The 19,209-nt window shown below is 41.2% G+C and overlaps 1 pseudogene across 1 annotated transcript in view; it reads right to left on the reverse strand.

Annotated features, from left to right (window-relative positions):
- Positions 1-2,587: 2,587 nt before the first annotated feature.
- LOC309835284 (lipoxygenase homology domain-containing protein 1-like) overlaps positions 2,588-19,209 on the reverse strand; it is a 93,659-nt pseudogene continuing 77,037 nt past the window's right edge. The window contains exons 8-10 of the transcript in view: positions 10,924-11,079; positions 7,328-7,407; positions 2,588-2,757 (exon numbers count right to left, since the gene is read on the reverse strand). The product of the transcript in view is annotated as a lipoxygenase homology domain-containing protein 1-like (transcript). The remainder of the gene's footprint in view (positions 2,758-7,327; positions 7,408-10,923; positions 11,080-19,209) is intronic.

Raw genomic sequence — 19,209 nt, forward strand, 5'->3', positions numbered from 1 at the left:
CCCTGAATCTCCTTAGCTACTCCACTTCTTACCATGGTTCATGGTAAATTACTATTTGTACCATGACTGAATGAATGAACCAACATATTCTACAGATTAATAACAACAGGAAATTCGTTATATGATTTCTATTTATAGCGCACTTTGTTTCAAGATGTTGTTCATAACAACCCTATAAAGTAGGTAGGTCTAAGTTAATCATTCTTAGCATAAAGAGTCTGAAACTGAGGACCAGAGAGTTTAAGTGATACTCCTATGAATGGTCAATGAATTCCAGAGCTGCCCTTGCAACTGAATTCTCTTAACCTATATTATATCTACACCATATTAGAATAATGCTTTAGAGTTCACAGTTCATACATACACCGTCATTTGATTTTAAATGCTTCAGATGAACCAGGAGGAACAGGTATTATTCCCACTTTAAATACGAGGAAATTGAACCTCAGAGACATTGACAGCAATACCCACGTTTGCAGATCTAGCGGGAAACAGAGCACCTGTTTGAGAAACAGAATCAAAAACCTGTTTTCTAAGACCTAATTCAGCGTCCTTTCCATTTCAGCATGCTTATTCCAGAAAAGAAAAATACTAAATGTTACAACATTTAGTAATTACTAGTGTGGATAAAGAACGGCTTCCTGGAGAGAGAAGGCCTTCAGCTCGGGTTTTAAAGGAGGGGAGGAGGTGGCCAGACGGATGGAGGGGGCAGGCTGGTGACACAGCTGGAAGAAATGGGCAGTGACACCACACCTGTTGCACGGGAACAGCACTTCTTGATTGCCATCTTCCTTTTCAGATTTAACAATAATCCTCTCAAGAAACCAACTGTTTACCTGTGTAAGCTGACAAAGGAGATCGCTTTGACTCTTAGCACAAAATATACTAGTACTGTGATTTTATTCATAGAATTTCCTAATTTCCTGTTAAAATACACTTGTCAGGCAATTTGCATACAAAACTATGCACATCCAAGTTATAGCAGCAGAGAGATGCAAGCCTCAGTGAGCTACCTGATTACTCAGAGCAGGGGAAGCAGAAGAAGAGAGAGGGTTCTCTGCCAGGGGCACAAACTCTCTGTTACATTCTTTACAAAGTATTTAAAAGCCAAACACAGCAAATTAACTCACCTAAATGCATTTCAGTACGTTATTTAGAGAAGACTGATATGTTTAAATAAGAATGTAAAATCACAATCATCATTCTTAATGGTAAAAACTTAGAAGTTATCACTGATTATTGCATTTGTCAATGCAATTAAATGAAGGGAAAAAAAGAAAAAAGGAAGGAAAGAAGGAAGAAAGGAGAATGAAAAGTAATTTGTTGGAAAAGAAGAAACAGAACAGTCGTTATTCATGGATAATGTGACTTTCTAAATTTAAAACCCCACGAAGTTACAGAAAATAGTGGAATCAATAGAGATGAGGAAAATGGTTAGATATACAATAAATATATAAAAACCCATGACATTTCTATTGACCAGAAAGGAACAGGCAAGAAGCGTAATAAAAACTTAAGAACGTAGGGTAGGGCTTCCCTGCTGGCGCAGTGGTTGAGAGTCCACCTGCCGATGCAGGGGACACGGGTTCGTGCCCCGGTCCGGGAAGATCCCACATGCTGCGGAGTGGCTGGGCCCGTGAGCCATGGCCGCTGAGCCTGCGCGTCCGGAGCCTGTGCTCCGCAACGGGAGAGGCCACAGCAGTGAGAGGCCCGCGTACCGCAAAGAAAACAGAATGTAGGGTAAATCTAAAGACAGATGTAGTATAGTTTGTAGAAAGATTACCTAAATTTCAGGAGTGACAGTAAAGAAGACATAAACAAATAGAGATATATATATTCATGAGTATAAAGAAATTAGAGATGTCACGTCCAAAACGTCAATGTAATTACATCAAATTCACCATAGGGTTTTACAAGAAAGTTGACAAGTGCATGGTAAGATGTACGTGGATGAGCACAGCCCAAGACTGTCTCAGGCACTCCGGGACTACAGTAAGGTAGGAGAGTCATCCTACCAGGTATCAAAATGTATTATAAATCTATACTAAGTAAGACAACACAGAATTGGTGCTGGCATAGATAAACTGACTGATGGAATAGAAAAAAGGACTTGGAATTGACCTACACGTTTACACAAGCTGCTCTGAGCAACAGGGCAGAACCATGAAAAGACCACATGCTGAGACCATGCGTGATATCAGAAGACATCAAAGGCTCTTACTGTTAGTTATAAATGTATAAGATGAAAAAACTCAGCACCATATTTAGAACACTGTAATTTAATACAGTGTAGTTTAACACATTAGAAACATTGAGAATTAAAAGGTGTACGTCTTTGTTTAAACAAACAAACCTTATCAAGAGGAATTTGGTGCTTGCCTTCTCAGCATACAGCTCACCGTAAAGAGTAGGCATCAGTTTTCTGCTTTAGCAAATTGGCCACCTGCTTTCTGAGGTTCCCTCAGCTTCATTTTATCCTCTGTGATTTCATCCCATAAAATATCGCCAAGAGTTCCTTTAATGTGACGTTTTTTACCAACATCACCTTCTCTGGGACGTGTTCATCCTTCTGTCACAACCACTTTCCTCATTTACGGTCACAAGTTCCTTTCACTAAATTCTGCTGGCTATTATCTAAAGTCTCACAAATAGTGACAGCGTCAACATTCCCACAGTCGGATGTTGCTTCTGTAACTCCATTTATGTCTGATTTGAGCTTCACTTCCAGCATTATCCCTTTCTTTGATGTGCTTTCGTCTTTGAATTACACATTTTTGTGAAGTGTCAGTTGAGTCTGTCACTGGGAGACAAGGAGTCAATACAGCTACAACTACAACTACGTGCTTCGCTGTCTGTGCATGAACCGTGTGACAGACGGGCAGTGACGCGTCACTGTCAGACCCTGAGAGAAACGCAGTGATTGGTCGCTGCTCAGGACGTGCATCTGGGACTTAGGTGGTGATTCGTGGGCTGAAGAGCTAGCAGTAAAATTTGGACTTTATGCAGTTACCATGATCAAACCGTGGTAACTGAAGTTTGAAGCATGTTGTCGGGGGATTTCCATTATTTAACTAAATCATTGTAACTGGAATTAGTGCAGACAGAAGCCGTGCAAAGTAAAGACTGCCTGTATGTGATGGAGGTGGGCAGACTTTGTCGAGCCCTCAGGAAAAGATGGAACCTGTGATAAGCAGTGGGTACCAGTGGCTATACACACGGAAAAGAGGGAAAGTGGATTCTAGCCTCCTGTCAGACACGGAAATCAACTACAGTTGGAGTAGATATCTAAATCTTAGAGAGACGAGGCTTTATATATATATATATATATATATATATATATATATATATATATAAATGTACGTATGAACATACATACTTATATGAATATCTATCTACCCATATCTACATCCATCTATCTATCTATGTATCTATCTATATGGAATATCTTAGGGGTAGAGAAAGGACTTCCTTAAGATATGAAATGTGCTGATCATTAGAAAAAATACCATATTGTTAAATTCAACCCCATTAAAATTAAGAATTTCAGTTCATCCAAATATACCACCAACCAGACAAGACACTGCAGGGGTAACTGCTCGCTGTGCCGCCACTCCTTCTTCAACCCCTGCAAGGCTCCAGCCCACATTTCCCAGGAGTCTCTGCAGTTATCGATAACAGGATGACTAGTTTCTCAGTAATGACATGTGACCAGGAGTAGTGTGGGCAGTTGCCACTTCACTTGCCTAAAAGACACTGTTGCCGGGGACTTGCGCTCTTTCCCACGTGCCGTGACCAGCTCTGACCACTCAGAGGAGACTGACGCGGAGCTGGTGGTACACTAACAAGCTGAGGGGACCCTGGCCCCTGAGGCCTGGCAGGGAAGCAGAGTCCTCACAACTGCTCACGCTGGGACTGTTACCTGAGTGTGAAATAAACTTCTATCTTTTTAAAACCACTTTTTGAGTACTTTTTCTCAGAGGACCTTTGCCTTTACCCTAAATCTTATAGACAAGAACATGCATTTCCACCGAAGACGACATTCAACAGACAAAAAAAAACGAAAGAATGCTCACTCTTCTTAGAAATCAGGGCAATGCGAAGGGAGACCACGACGCGATACCATCTTAGACCATCTAATAAAGGCGGAAATTAAGTGTACTAGGTGTTTATGAGAATACGATGTCATACAAATCCATACACACGCTAGGTAACAGTAAAACAGTACAATCCCTCTTGAAAATGCCAGGTTATCCTATAAAGCTGAACAGGGTCCTACGCTTTGATCCTGCGGTTGGCGTCTATGGATTTACCCTAGAGCAGGGCTTCTCAGCCTCAGCACCACTGACATTTGGGGCCTGATAATTCTTGGCTGTGGGACCGTCCTGTGCACTGTAGGATGTCTAGCAGCTTCCCAGGCCTCTGCCCACCAGATGCTGATAGCACTCCGTCCCCAGTGTGACAACAAAAAACAACCTTCAGACATTGCCAAGTGTCCCTGGGGGATGCCACATCACCCCCGTTTGGGAACCTCCTCCCTAGGGAACTCTGGCTTCTATGCAGTTGGGGACACATATGAGAATATTCACTCCAGTGTGTATGTAACAGTTCAACTGGAGACAGCACAATTATCCATTAACAAGAGATGGATACATTAATTATGTACAAGAATTTCTCACAATTCACAATTTTTACAAAGCACAAAAACTATCAAAATTATTTTTAGGGATACCTACATAATTAGTAAAGACTTTTTTTTTTAAGCAACGATTAAAAAAATCAAGAAATGATAAAAGAAAATTTAGGATGACGGCTTTGGGGGACAGAACAGGAGAGGTGAGTACAGGTACAGCAATGTTCTAGGCTCAGATTGGGTGATGGTTTATCTCAGACTTTATATATAATACAGATTTTGAAAAGGAAAAGAAAGAAGCACATAGCCTAGATATTCTATCATGGTAATTTTTTTTCTTTTAGTGAAAAGAGTGTGCAGAATGTAGGAAGGAAAGTTTAGTCAAAGAATTTTAAAATCATGTTATAGTAATTGCTTTCAGCTTTCCTCACCTGACCCCATCAGTCAGAAGAGCCCATAAAAATCCTCAAGTGTCTCACCAAAGCCAGCCCTCACTCCTGGCCTACCTGTCATTTTTCATCTTTTCCCGGGAATCTTTGCGTTCTTCTGGACAAGGCAGGTCCCCTGGCCACTCTAAGGGTCACTTTCAGACGAGGTGCTATACTTTACCTGCTTATTTCTTATGTGTCTGCCCCGACCCAGCCCGGACGGTGAGGGCAGAGACCACCTGCACCCTGTCCATATTTGAATGCCCAGCCTCTGACAAGTTCCGGCAACAAAGTAGGAGCTCAGCAAAGAACTCTTACATCAGAAAGCAGAGCTTTTTGAACCAATGGTCTGAGACCGTGTGACTCAGAATCCCCTAAGATGCTTGCAAAAAGAAAAAAAAAAAGCTTATTTCTGATGACTCAGTCCCTACTAAATCAGAATCTCTGCGGTGGGCCCAGGAGTCTAGTTTGTTTGTTGTAAGGTACCCAAATAATTCCTATTCTGACGGTTTACAAAGTATACTGTAAACATAGGGCTCTTTACTGAAGTTTTCTATTTATTCTATTTGAGGTGAGATACCCACAGATACAACTGTATCCGAGCTAAAAGAATAACGTTGTTAGCAGCTTCTCCTTTTAAAATGGGAAGTTAAAAAAGGGTCCTGAGAGTTTAGCTGAAGTCTTTCCATACCTGCACAGGTTTTTAATCAGTGTTCCACTGGAAAGAAAATCAATATTTAGAAGTTTGTTGGTTCCTCCATCTAAAGCTTTTTTCTATATGAGTAATTTAGCTTCTTAAATATATTTCAAATCACAATGTTCCTTTAATTTTCCCTTGGCCATTTTTATTCTTTGTATCAACCAACCGTGGTAATAACACCTGACCCTTCAAAACCCCGCCCCTTCGTGTAACTTTCCTCTTCTTCCTCTCATCCAGAAAAGGTCCTGTTCTCACAGCAACTCCACGGTACCTCCTGCAGTCTTTGGGGTTAGATCTTCCAACACTGTTGGCTTCCCTCATCACCAAGAGGAGTCTCAAAATAATTTTTTAAACCTAGAGCCTGGTTAAGCCAGGGATTTCTGCTAACGGCCCTGTTCCGACCCATCTACAGCTGCTCTGCAAATCCAGACCTTGTTTGTCGGGGGACTTAGGATAAAAACAGGAAATGGTGCAAGTTTCCATCCCTCGTGGAGATCAGGCAGAGGCCACGCCTCTCTGCGGGGATGCCATGTATGGGGGGCGGCAAAGCGTGTCTTTCTTCCCTCTATTCAATTCCTTATTTCTGCTTCTTTCTAATAATTTCCTTCATGTGATCTTCATCTCCTTTATCACGTGTCTGTTTTCTTTCTATACACTTGACCTTCCCTTTTCTTCTTCCTTTCTCCTCGGTTTGGCCCAAAATACACACACTTCTTTCTTGCAAAAGTCATTTTAAGCTCTCCTCATTCCTTTTGAAGAGCTTTACTCAAAATCATTTCACTGATTTAAATCCATTCATTCAATACATTGTCATTCATTAAATTTCTACACTATTAAGCACTAAATTAGGCACTGGGAGAACAGAGATGAATACCATATAATACCAGACCTCAAAACATTCAAAATCTAGTAGAAGGAGAAAAGGCGTCTGGAAATAAATGTAATAAACGGTTTAGGTACCATGATATGAGTTAAAATATGTAGTTGCATTTTAGCAATAAATAATGCAGATTCCAGAGTCAAATAAATTTAAGTTTGAATTCAATAGCTCTAAGGGAGATAAAGACGATATTAATAAAGATAAAGAAGATATTAATGAGGTAGAGTTGACAAGACCTAGCTAACAGTTGTGGAACAGGTAGAAGACAGGGAGAGAATGGGATAATCAAGGATGATTCCTAAGTTTCTAGTTTGTTGCAGGGCGTGAAGGACAGGAGCCAGGGGAAACGCACCTGCAGGGAAACATGATAGATGCAATTTTGAAAACTGCCTAGTGGGTCTGGAGATTTTAAACACACACACACACACACACAGACACACACACACACACACACACACACACAATAAAGCTTCTGTATTCCTAGGAAATGTCTTCATAATAACATAGCAGTGAGCTTTTAAAGTCATGTAATAAGTCTAATCCAACAAAACTTCATCTAGCCATAATTTCTTAAAATTATTTTCTCATCTCAATTTTCCATGAGTTATACATTCATCTTTCCTTTCATCCACCTTTTATGTTACTTTTAATTAATCTGAAGAACAAACTTCTTACTAAGAAAATCTTACCTGGACCTGTCACATCATGACTAATCAGAACTTTCTTCAATTTTCCAAGAGACACTGCCTCGATATTAAAAAATATCAACGTGTATGATAAAAAATGAACTCAGTGACCATTAGGACATTTCTTTCTCTAGAAAAAAATAGCATTGCTATTAGTATTATATTAGTACATTACTATATTGCTATATATTACTACTATATTATTACTATTACCATAAAAATTACCCACTTACTATTTTACGTTCAACGTCCTATCCTATGCCTTGTGGGACATGCACAAGCATGTAACATGTAATTCTTGCCTTCCTCAATCATATGGTATGCCAGAAAAAGATTTATAAATTTTAATCATAGCGTTTATTTTGTCTACTACTGCTAGTGGTAATAATGGTTCTTACAGCCCTTACAAGGTACAAACCCTTCTAAGGGTTTTTTATATAGTAATTCATTTAATTCTTAGAATAAGCCATGAGGTAAGCACTACTTATTTTCTCATTTTACAGTTGAAGGGAGTGAGACACACAGAATTAAATTCCTCACCCAAGGACACCATCTAGTAGCTGACCGAACCAGGACTCAGACCCCAGCGGTCTGCTTTTCCACCACTGCTGTTTGCCTCTCGGTGGCTTTCAGTTCCAAATGAACTATGTACTGAAATATGTGTATGTATGTACACATATAAAGTTTTTAAACAGACAATTTGTTAACTAGATATAAAGTGCACACATTCTAAGTGCACAACACACTCAACGCACACACGTCCACGCAGATAATAAAGCGTCAGCCTCACCCAGGACTCACCCCCACGATGGCCCATCCAGTCATTAGCTCCCCAAGTGGAACCAGCAACCTGACTTTTTATGCTTCTAATCAGTTTTGCGAGGTCTGGGACCACAAGCAGAAGCACACAGTGTGTTCACTTTCTGCTCGGCTTGTCTCACTCAACCTTTGGGAAATTCATCCATATTGTTTTGTTTAACGGCATTTTGTTCATTTTCATTGCTGAAGATGATTCCAAATTATTTATCTATATTACTTGTGGACAATAGTTTCTAGGTTTAGGGTATTACAAATAACCCCCTGCTCAGAAGGCTCTTGTACATGTCTTTTCACGCGCACGTGCGTACGTTTCTGTTGGGGAACTGCTGGGTTACAGAGCTTTGGTAGATGGTCTCAGTTTTCCAAAATGCTGATGCTGACGCATGCTCTGTGGGCTCCGTGTCTCTGTGAGAGGCCTAGGTGCTCCAGAGGCTCGTCAATACTTGATGCTGTGATTCTTCCTAAGTTTAAGCTGTCTGATAGTGCACAGACACTTCATTGTGGTTTCCAGTGTATTTCCATGGTTACTAACAAAGTTGGATATATTTTTCACATTTGCTGGCTAGTTGGACAACCCCTTTTACAAAGGACATATTCAAGTGTCATGCTTATCTTTTAAACTGGGTTCTCTTTTTCTTGTTGATTTGAGGGCATTCTATATATGGTCTGGAAACAAGTCCTTAGCCTGTATTTATTTTACAATACCTTGTCACACTTTCTGACTTGTCTTAATGGCGTCTTGAGGAACAAAAGTCTTGAATATTAAAATGGTGTAATTTACATTTCCCCCTTTATTTGTAGTGCTTTCTCTGTTTTGTCTTTAAAGGTCTGGGGTTAGGGAACAGAGAGAGAACGGGCATCATTACTTAATGGCTCCAGAGTTTCAGTTTTGCAAGAGGAAGGAGTTCTGGAGATGGATGGTGGTGACGGTTGCACAACAGTGTGAATGTACTTAATGTCACTAAATTGTACAGTTAATTATGGTTAAAATGGTAAAATTCATGTTATGTATACTTTAGCCCAATTTTTAAAAATTTAAATCCTAATCTATTCGCAGGGTCATGAAGATTTTCTCCTATGTTCTAGATATTTTATTGTTTTATCTTTCACACTTAGACCTAAATTTGTGTGGAATTGGTTTTTAGGTTTAATATAAAATAGGGCTCATGATTTTTTTTTTCTATAATGATACCCAGTTTACTCTCTGAATTCATTAAAAGACTATTGTTTCCTTGATGCTGGACATAAGGATACGTAGCTATTCTTCTGGCTTTTGCCTGTTTCTCTGCTCTATTTGTCTTGTACCAATTAATGCTGTTTTAATTGCATTAACTTTAAATCTTGATATGTGACAGTGTGAGTTCTCCGGTTTTGTTTTTCTCAAGATTAATCATCTTCAAGATTATCTGGGGTGTGTTTGACTCTTTGCATTTCCACATATATTTTAGAATGACAGTGTCAATTTCCATTAAAAAATACTTCTGGAATTTTGATTGATATTGCATGGAAACTGCAGATCAATTAGGAGAGAAGTGAGAATTTTATAATATTGAGTCCTCCAATCCAGGAACATAGTATATCTTTTTTTTTTTTTTAGTTGCAGTGCCTGGGCTTCTCTAGTGGTGGCGCATGGGCTCCAGAGCATGTGAGCTCAGTAGCTGCGGCGCGTGGGCTTCATTGCCCCGCGGCATGTGGGATCTTAGCTCCCCGACCAGGGATCAAACCTGCGTCCCATGCATTGGATTCTTAACCACCGGACCGCCAGGGAAGTCCCTATATCTCTATTAATTTGTGTCTTTTTCCATTTTTCCAATAACATTCTGTAGTTTTCCACATAGAGCCTTGCTGTGGCCCCGAAGTTCCTGTGTGAAATGGGCTCATGGGTGGAGCGAGCGTGGTGGCAGGGGTAGAGTTGTCCGCGTGGCCCGAGGACCTGAGCTCCCTCCCCTAACGCTGCTTTGGCACCAGGGCTGTGGGTTCCCAGGCTGCCAGCTGAGGTCACAGGGACCCAGTGCCTGCTGCCTACAGCAGTGACCTCTGGGATACATATTCAGATCGGCTCTGCCTCTCTCTTTCTCTCTTCCACCTTCCTTCACGGCTGCTTCCTGGGGTCACTTCCCCCTTTAATGACCTGCAGGACCCGCCCCGGGGAGAACCCACACAAAGGTCCCTTTTTCCGGTGGGGCTTCATGAGGGTCTGTCTTCACTGCTGGGCTGCATCCCTGCCCCAGGAGCCTCCTAAGTCTCTGCACAGCATCTCAGGCTCTCTGACGCCACTTTCTGATCTAAGCTTCCACTTAACGAACAACGGAACAGAAAGCTCTGCTGAGTATCAGGTTCTCCTCTGAACTTCCTTCCTATCGAAGATCGTGGACCCTCAAGCCCTAACTGCCTTGGCAGCTCTCCAGTGCCTTCAAAGCCAATTAAAAAAGACACACGTTTCTAGTTGTCAGCAGGATGGTCATTTTGTTACAAGCTATACTGTTCGTCCTATCTGGAGGTAGAATCTTGGGTTTTTTTTCTTTTTTTGGTGGGGGGTGAGGGTACTTGTTTTTAACAGAAGAGGAAACTGGGACTTACTCATGGTGGCATTGTTCTTGGCTAAGTCCCACTTCAACTCAACTTGAGGACAAGATGCATACCAAGAAATGACCACACCTACTGTACTTCCTAGCTGGTATCATATGAGCATCTCAGGAATTTTCTGTTGGAGTGTCTTTTTGGTTAGAGAAATTAGAGGAAAACTTGTGGGCACGAATTTAGAAGGATCTTTTTATTACCTGTCCAAGCCAAAACTTGACTTTGTTATTTTTTGGATTGATGAAGGCTTCGATTCCCTGAATCTCCTCTGGTGCCGATGAGGTTGATAAACATGTTAGACTCTGACTCGGCACCTGGCCTCCTGCCAGTGTACACGTAGATATCATAAACCACCACTGAAATGTCAGAAATCTGGTATTATCTTTCTCATATTTATTTTCTCTTTGAATGTAGTTAGATACCCTGGAAGGGAATCAGACCATTCTTTAACCTAGTTGATGTGAGTTTTTCCATGGTACTTGGCCTTGGCCCTTTTTCTTATGTGCACCCCTATTCAAACACACTCTTGACTATTTCATGTTTAACCCATTCATACAGACTCTCAGCTATTCCCAGAACTACTGTTTCAAAATAATTATTGTTAGCAATTACGCACTTTCATTAACCACTACACTTTCACAGTTATTATGAGAAATTGTATTTAAAAAAAAAACTCTTCTCTCTCTTAATTAGATAAAAGTGGCAATTTCTTCCCCTGAAGTTTGGCTGTTCTAATCACAGCTGGTCACTCATGCTGCTACTTCATGGAGATCACTATTCCAATAACGGAGATTTTTAATAGCCTTGAGAGGGAAAAAATACAAAGATCCTAGAGAGATGCAAATTTAAATATGGTTTTTAAAAAAGAGCTCAGTGAGGTACCAGCAAATTATGATCCACTATATTTGACCTTAGAATTAAAGCAACTTCTGAGACACTGGTAGAAGTCACTAATTTAGGAAAGAGATTTCTCTTGCTGATACTACTAATATGGATAATATCTTGGATACAATGAGTACCTTTTATTCCAGGATCCTAGAACTCTTTCTAAATCATCCTCAGTGCAATTGAACAGCTGCATTTATAGAAATTCACATTAACATTTTCCAAAGAACTCAGACATGAAAATCCAACAAGTAAGAAAACAAAGTAAGCGAGAAACATTGTCTGTTTCCATCACACCTGACCTTTAAAAAGACAAACGTGGTATACTGGGAAATGGTGTAAGCAGAGAAGATAAATCAGTTTCTTTGTGCTGTCTTACATATTCTAAAATGCCCCAGAGTGAAACCCAGCTGAGCTTAAACAGAAAATTAGAACACTGATGAATTTAGGACAATCACAGAAACCTTAAAAAACTACCTATTAAGATGATCTGGTCTTACAACCTGTGTAGCTGCATGAACTGAATAAAGCTAAAACTCATGGTAGAATTCTTCATAAGACAAGTGTGTGGACGAGCATGAACAGAAGTCTTTCTAGAGAAACACTGTTTCTGTTTACCCAGAATATTTTCATTTAAGGCAAAGAGTGAACTTGTTTACAACTTAAAAAAAATAAAGATATTATATATAAAATAGATAACTAATGAAGACCTACTGTATAGCACAGGGAACTCAGTACTCTGTAATAAACTATATGGGAAAAGAATCTTAAAAAGAGTGGATATACATATATGTATAACTGATTCACTTTGCTGTACACCTGAAACTAACACAACATTGTAAATCAACTATACCTCAGTAAAAATTTTTAAAAATAATAAAGACCTTTAAAAAATTAAAATACATATGACAAAAATGAATAGTTAAAGGTTTAAAACATGCATATCAAAAATTATTTAGAACTGAGACATATATTTGCAGCACAAACAACACAGCCGTCCCTCAATCATTGTACAGGGCAATGACCACATCCTGTACCTTGACTGCTACCTGCACACACCTTCAATACTTCTCAACTCTGTGCTTCCAGAAGCTGCTATAAATTAAATTTAATATACACGCACCGAAAAAAAACAAAACTTATCGTCTAAATTCAAAGGAAGAGAAATAAATGTACTAGAAATTTTAGAACAAAGTGATTATCATAGATGAGCACTAAATTTTATTCTCAAATTACATCAAGAAGAGTCACATAGTTTATATTGTTAAGTTGAAAGAAAACATATGATCCCGCTACGAGAAACACATGTTTTGCTGGAATCTGTAACAGTAATTCTCCTTTACCAGTATTAGATAACACGATTCACGAAGCATTTGCTTCTGCAATGAAAGCATGTAGATTCTTTTTAAAAATGCTAAATGCATCACAATAGATTCTAAAAACTCCAGACTTTTTCATGATCCGTAAGGCAATATAAAATTCTTCCTTATCCAACAATGCAAAGGGAACTTTTAAAGTTACCACGTTGCTTAGACACACCTTAAAATACCATGTGCTAAAACAGCAAGTAAAGGTCAGGAATCCTTTGTTCAGTGTCTGTCCTTGGGCATGAAAGTCAGGGCTCGATGTTGTTGGTTTAATGGCAGGGTTGTACGTTCTAGCTTAACGACACGCATTCTGTTGTAAAAATGTAGAGGTTGGCAAATTATCTTTAGGAGAGGGACACCCCACACACAAGGGTGAACTCCTGAGGGATCCCAGTGATAAGGCCAAAATGTGAGTTAGAAGAGAACCTGCAATTAGCTCGAATACTTGAAAACTATAAGGATGGGTCTCCAGGTGTCAATGTTATACAGAATGGAAGAGACCATTTTACCTGAACATATTCAAAGGCAGGTATTTCTGACTACAAATACCATTCTTGAAGCACTGGATTTTAAGTAGTTATTTTAAGTAGTTGTATCTATCACCCCCTTAGCTAAAAGTATTTGAAAAAGTTAACTTGCTGATTTAGGTTATCCGTATATGTTGGGCGTTTCTGCCAATATTTTTTAAAAGTTCTTTTCACCGTAGCTGATGTTGACTTTTTCTTTCCGACAATTAGTCAGTAGATTCATCTGTTCGGAAAGCCTTTCCCATCCGCCATCAGCACAGAAGAAAATTCTTGTCTTCTATTCGCCCCAATTGTCATCCACTTCCTTTAATAGCTGTTTGTTTTCACTGTTTGGGGGGCATTCTTTCACTTGTGTTTGTGATGTCACCATCTTGAACACTCTCGTCCTTATATTTACCGTATTTATCGTCATTTCGACAATGTCCCCATCTCTCAAGGAATGCACAGTATATGTATCATTGCAAAGCTCAGCATTCTTTGGGCTTTATAAACCTTTGGCCTACATAATAAGATTTAACACCATCTCATGAGGGACACAAAAATCTTTCAAATTTCCCCCCCAGTTTTTTTTTTTTTTCCAAACATCATTTGAGGGCAGAGTCTGTGCCAAGCGTTTTGGTTTTTTTTGTTTTTAACATCTTTATTGGGGTATAATTGCATTACAATGGTGTGTTAGTTTCTGCTTTATAACAAAGTGAATCAGTTATACATATACATATGTTCCCATATCCCCTCCCTCTTGCGTCTCCCTCTCTCCCACCCTCCCTATCCCACCCCTCCAGGCGGTCACAAAGCACCGAGCTGATCTCCCTGTGCTATGTGGCTGCTTCCCACTAGCTATCTACCTTACGTTTGTTAGTGTATATATGTCCATGCCTCTCTCTCGCCCTGTCACAGCTCACCCTGATGACTTAACAGCCTCAACTCCAAGCCTTAATATCGCCATAAATAGTATCCTCATGATTTTCCTTACAAGGAATCTTGGATTCTTCTGCTTCTGCTTACTGCATACAAAGAGTAAAAAATCCATCTATCTATCTATATTTATATTTACATTATATATATTTGCTCTTCATGGGGCCATATATAATTCTTCAGTCACAAGGATATATTAAAAATGTCACATGGCTGGGGAGAAAGCTATAATATGATTCTTCACTGGATGTTTACAAGTGGGAAACCAAAGGCACGATGGGACACGTTCCCTTCAGCACAAGTTAAGAGGGAGGAAGCATGACCCAAAGAGAAGTAGAAAGAGACACCTCAGGGATGGCCAAGAACACAGGGTGGTGCTCACACAGGGGTCCTCGCCACATCTGAGGGTGAGTTCCAGGAACTGACATGTCCACTTGGAGTAAGAGAGGGAGCAGAAAGAGAAGAATCCTAAACTGACCAGTTTTCACCCAAGAGAAACTAAGCTCTATGTTGGAATTTACTGTTTATTTTGAATTAAAAGGATTAAGATTGCCATCATCCATGGAAAGAGGGGCTTGGAATATTTGTAAGTCAAGAAATATTATTCACATGTAGTAAAATTCACTCTTTTAAGGTATATGGTTTGATGAGTTTTGACAACTATGCACAAGTCCTTTAATTGTCACCATAATCAAGACAGAGAACATTTCCATCACCTTAAAAAGTTTCCTCATGAGGGGTGTGATTTCAATCAGTTATAGAGAACAAAAAAGATTATGCTTTTGCAGTCCTCAAAGTTATGATTGTGAAGACTCAAACCCATCACATGATGGTAAAAACAATGCAGATATAGTAATAGCCAGGATGATATCTAGAAATACTGTCTCAGACGTGATATCTGCCTGATTTTTGAATGAGCATATAAAGACATTGAATCCAATTAACTGTTTATTAAATATATTATTTTTATATATAATATATAAATATATTATATATTACATATAATATATTATATATATAAATATATTTATACTATATTTTATATATATATATAAAATATAATATATTTGGTGATGTTTTGTGATTTTAATCTCAATTCCATTTGAAGGAGCACCTCTTAATATCCTATCACGCCAAGAAGTTTTTCATTCCCTTGGTGGTGATCCCTTGATCACCCAAGGTATCAGCTATGTGGTGATGAGGGGCAGCCTCTTCACAAATCTATCTGGAATGGAGAGTTTTAAACATCTAGACACCAGGAGTTTATTTGTGGAACTGAATTGAGTCCTTTGCCATCAGGCTCATTCAGGATCATTAAGGGCCATTGTATGTTTCAGGAGGAAAGGACCACCTCTAACCCATCCAAGATGTCAAGATTGAGCAACTCTAAAGAAGTACCGATGGCCAAATAAAGTCAGCCCCAGAAGTAAATACGGAAAGAAGCAGGCGGCTGCCTTACTCCACGATCTGCCATTTACGGTATCAGAGTGTCATAAAAAATTAGTTGAACCAGGAAATACTCCTCCAGATCTAGGCAGCTATTTCAAGAGAAATGCCCTAAAGAGAAGCGAGCTTCTCACTTTAGGATGATTTTGAATAAATAATGAAAGAATATCTAGTAATTCTGTTATGAAAATCACCTGAAATTATTGATGAGATGTCAAACAGTGGATGCGTTCATAGACTGTCTATCAGCCAAAACACTGTCCACCTCACGTGGGCCATCCTCCTGCACAAGTGAGTTATCCGTGTCCAGGGCCTCTTGAACTCCCTCCCCTAAACCATATGTGTCATAAGTGCAGGGCTCACGTCTTCCTTAGTTTTGAACCCCTCGCTCCCGGCACATGTAAATACTGAATACTACTGAATAAATGAACGCCTAGTAATCCATCCATCCACCCATTCATCCATCCATCCACCTATCCATCCATCCATCCATCCACCCATTCATCCATCCATCCACCCATCCATCCATCCACCCATCCATCCATCCATCCATCCATCCATCCACCCATCCATCCACCCATCCATCCACCCATCCATCCATCCACCCATCCATCCATCCACCCATCCATCAGTAAGTGTTGTGCCCTGCTCCTGCTGGTTGCCCAAAGCACTGCTCAAGTGTGAATCATCTAGAAAGTGCTGTGGCTGCTCTTCACGCAGATCTGTGCCTTAAACAGAGCCTACTTTCCCAGGCTCCTTTTGCACCCAACTTTGCTCTTATTCCCAGTTTATTTCAGGGTCCACCTGGCTTTGGGCTCTTTGGCTTTGCCTCCTAATCTTACATCTATATGTGCCAGTAGGAGTGGACAACAGGGTTTGGTTTCCCAGACTCTGACCCTCTCCAAGGAGCACCCGCACCCCCCAGTGACTGAGGAACAAAGGGGGGCAGAGAACTAGCATTGTCAAACCCCCCACGCTACTGCCAAGCGAGCGCATGGCAAAGGCCTCCTCATCTTCTTTATGCAGATGGCCCATTGGTGTAATTCATTCCCTGTTGGTCTAAAACTCCAAGAGTTCTCAATCTGCTGCAACAAAATTCTCCGTTTATCAAATAAATGATAGAGTCACATAAATGTATCATTCTTCCTGCTGTGTCCTTAAGGTTGCAGATTTCCCTTCTCCACTGGGGGTATACTGTTCAAATTTTCATTGGGAAATGACCTATGGGACCTCCCCTAGAGAGACGTGCCTCTGTGCAAATGTCTGTGGGCAGACACACACACACACACACACACACACACGCCCTGAGTTGGGGGCAAACTCAGTGATACTCCAATGAAACTCATGGGACCTTAAATCCTAAGTAGGGCCCTAACTGAAAGATTCTCCACCCAGGCCCTTCTAAATACTTAGCTCCCCAATTTAGAGATGGGGTACCAAAGAATCTCTGGGCCAGCCCGTCTCCTAAATCTCTCCAGCCGGCAGGTGACCTGGGGACATGACCTCTCAGTGCCCTTTCCTCCATCCTGGGAGACAAACTCTTGACACATTTCAGGCCCTACCAACCTTGGCTGACATAAACAAGAAATCCCAGAGCCTAAGGAAAAGGCTAAAGAGCCATGAACCTTACAGGTGAGTCCTCATCTTCCTGTCAAAGTGCACACAATGTGTTTAGCAAATGTCAGCTTTGGGGGTTTTTGTCTGAACACGTTCTCAATCCGGAAAAAGAGATGTAGTTGTTTATGTTTGGGGAACTTCCCCAGTACCGTCTTTTCAGCCACAATGCTCAAATATTCCCAGGTAACACTGCGTAACATTGCCCTTGCAGGATCTTGTGGGGCCCGCCCCTCTGCACAGGGGCAGGGGGAGGGGTGCGGGGGGAGGGCCCGGTGAGCCCTGAGCCTGCTGGCACCGCCTGGGGAGTGTAACCCCCGGCACCAGGAAGCCTACGCAGGCAGCACAACTCAGCGTCACTAAGAGGAAGCCCTCGGCTGAATCTCTAATTGGATATAACTAATGGACTGTTGCAGGGCTTTCTTGCAGGTCACCAAGAATTAAGCTTTCTCAGCACTCATCATGGCGTGATCGTGTTGATACAAACTGCCCAAAAGAATCAGAGCTCAGACACAGATGGTAAATGAGATTCAGCATCAAGCACGTGCAGACACCTCCATCTGCCCTGAAGGTTTGTGGTCCGAGACCATATATGTTGGCGGTTCGGGGCTGAATCCCCATGGTTGAAATTTTTTATCTTACTGCTGAAAAAAGAAAAGAAATGCCAGGGTAAGGGAGGGATGGATTTTCTAACTGAGAAGGCCCCTGGACCAAAGACCTGATGGAGGGTGAAGGAACTGTCCGTGCAGAGGCCGGGGAGGCAGGGGACAGCGGATGTAGCAGAAGGGCTGAGGCCTGGCGACATCGGGAAGCGCTGAGGCTGGATCTGGGGGAGCCAGGGAAGGACTGGTATGAGGTGGTGATGACTTGGGCTTTTACTCTTAGCAAGTTGGGAAACCTTTGGGACGTAGTAAGCAAAAGAGTGCCAGAATCTGATTGACATTCTCCGAGGGCCCCTCTGGCTGTGGGGCTGAGAAGGGCCTGCCCTCTACCCGAGCTGTTCTTTGTGTTTGTCCTCCCATCATGACACCAGCCAAGCAGTAGGAAGGAAGCAGGACAGAGAGACAAGTCTCAGGCAGAGGACCAAGGGATCAATTTAGTGCTGAGTGCCACCCAGGTGACAGCACTGCGGTCACACTCTCTCACTCCTCCTGAGGGAAGCCCCACGCAGTGACCACTCCCCGGTTTGTCTGCAATGGTCCCAACTGACATCTGTTGTCTGGGCGCAATGATTAACGGAGCCCTTCTTCTCTCGCAAATGTGCCCTGGGTGGGATGGCCAATGTCACAGAGATCACTCTAGTATAGGTATCAGCCCCACTTCACAGACAAAGTAACTGACACTCAGAAAACCTGTGTCATCTGCCCCAGATTGAGACCAGGATTTGAGGCCACACTCTGCTTCTCTGAGCTGCAGCTGTCTCCCTAATGAAAGGATCTGTCTCTCTCTGAAGCCCACATTTCCCCCTTGAATACGGGTATTGGGATAAAGGCTAAAGCATTAAGGAAAGCTTGCTTATTTTTTAAACTTATCTTAGCTCAGCCGTTCTCATCTAAAACTGGCTCTAGGTTGTCAGTAAGCATTTTGGAAAGACACTTTCTCACTACTTAAAGTCTGATAAACACAAATATTTTGAAGCAGACACATTATTACGGTGGTACTTTCTTACATTCTCTCACAGTTATTTCTTGATTTGAAGGAAACCACTAAGCACACCTCGTGTGCACTTGCC

Source organism: Grampus griseus (genome assembly GCF_964374135.1).
Source record: "Grampus griseus genome assembly, chromosome: 17".
Taxonomy (NCBI): Eukaryota; Metazoa; Chordata; class Mammalia; order Artiodactyla; family Delphinidae; genus Grampus; species Grampus griseus.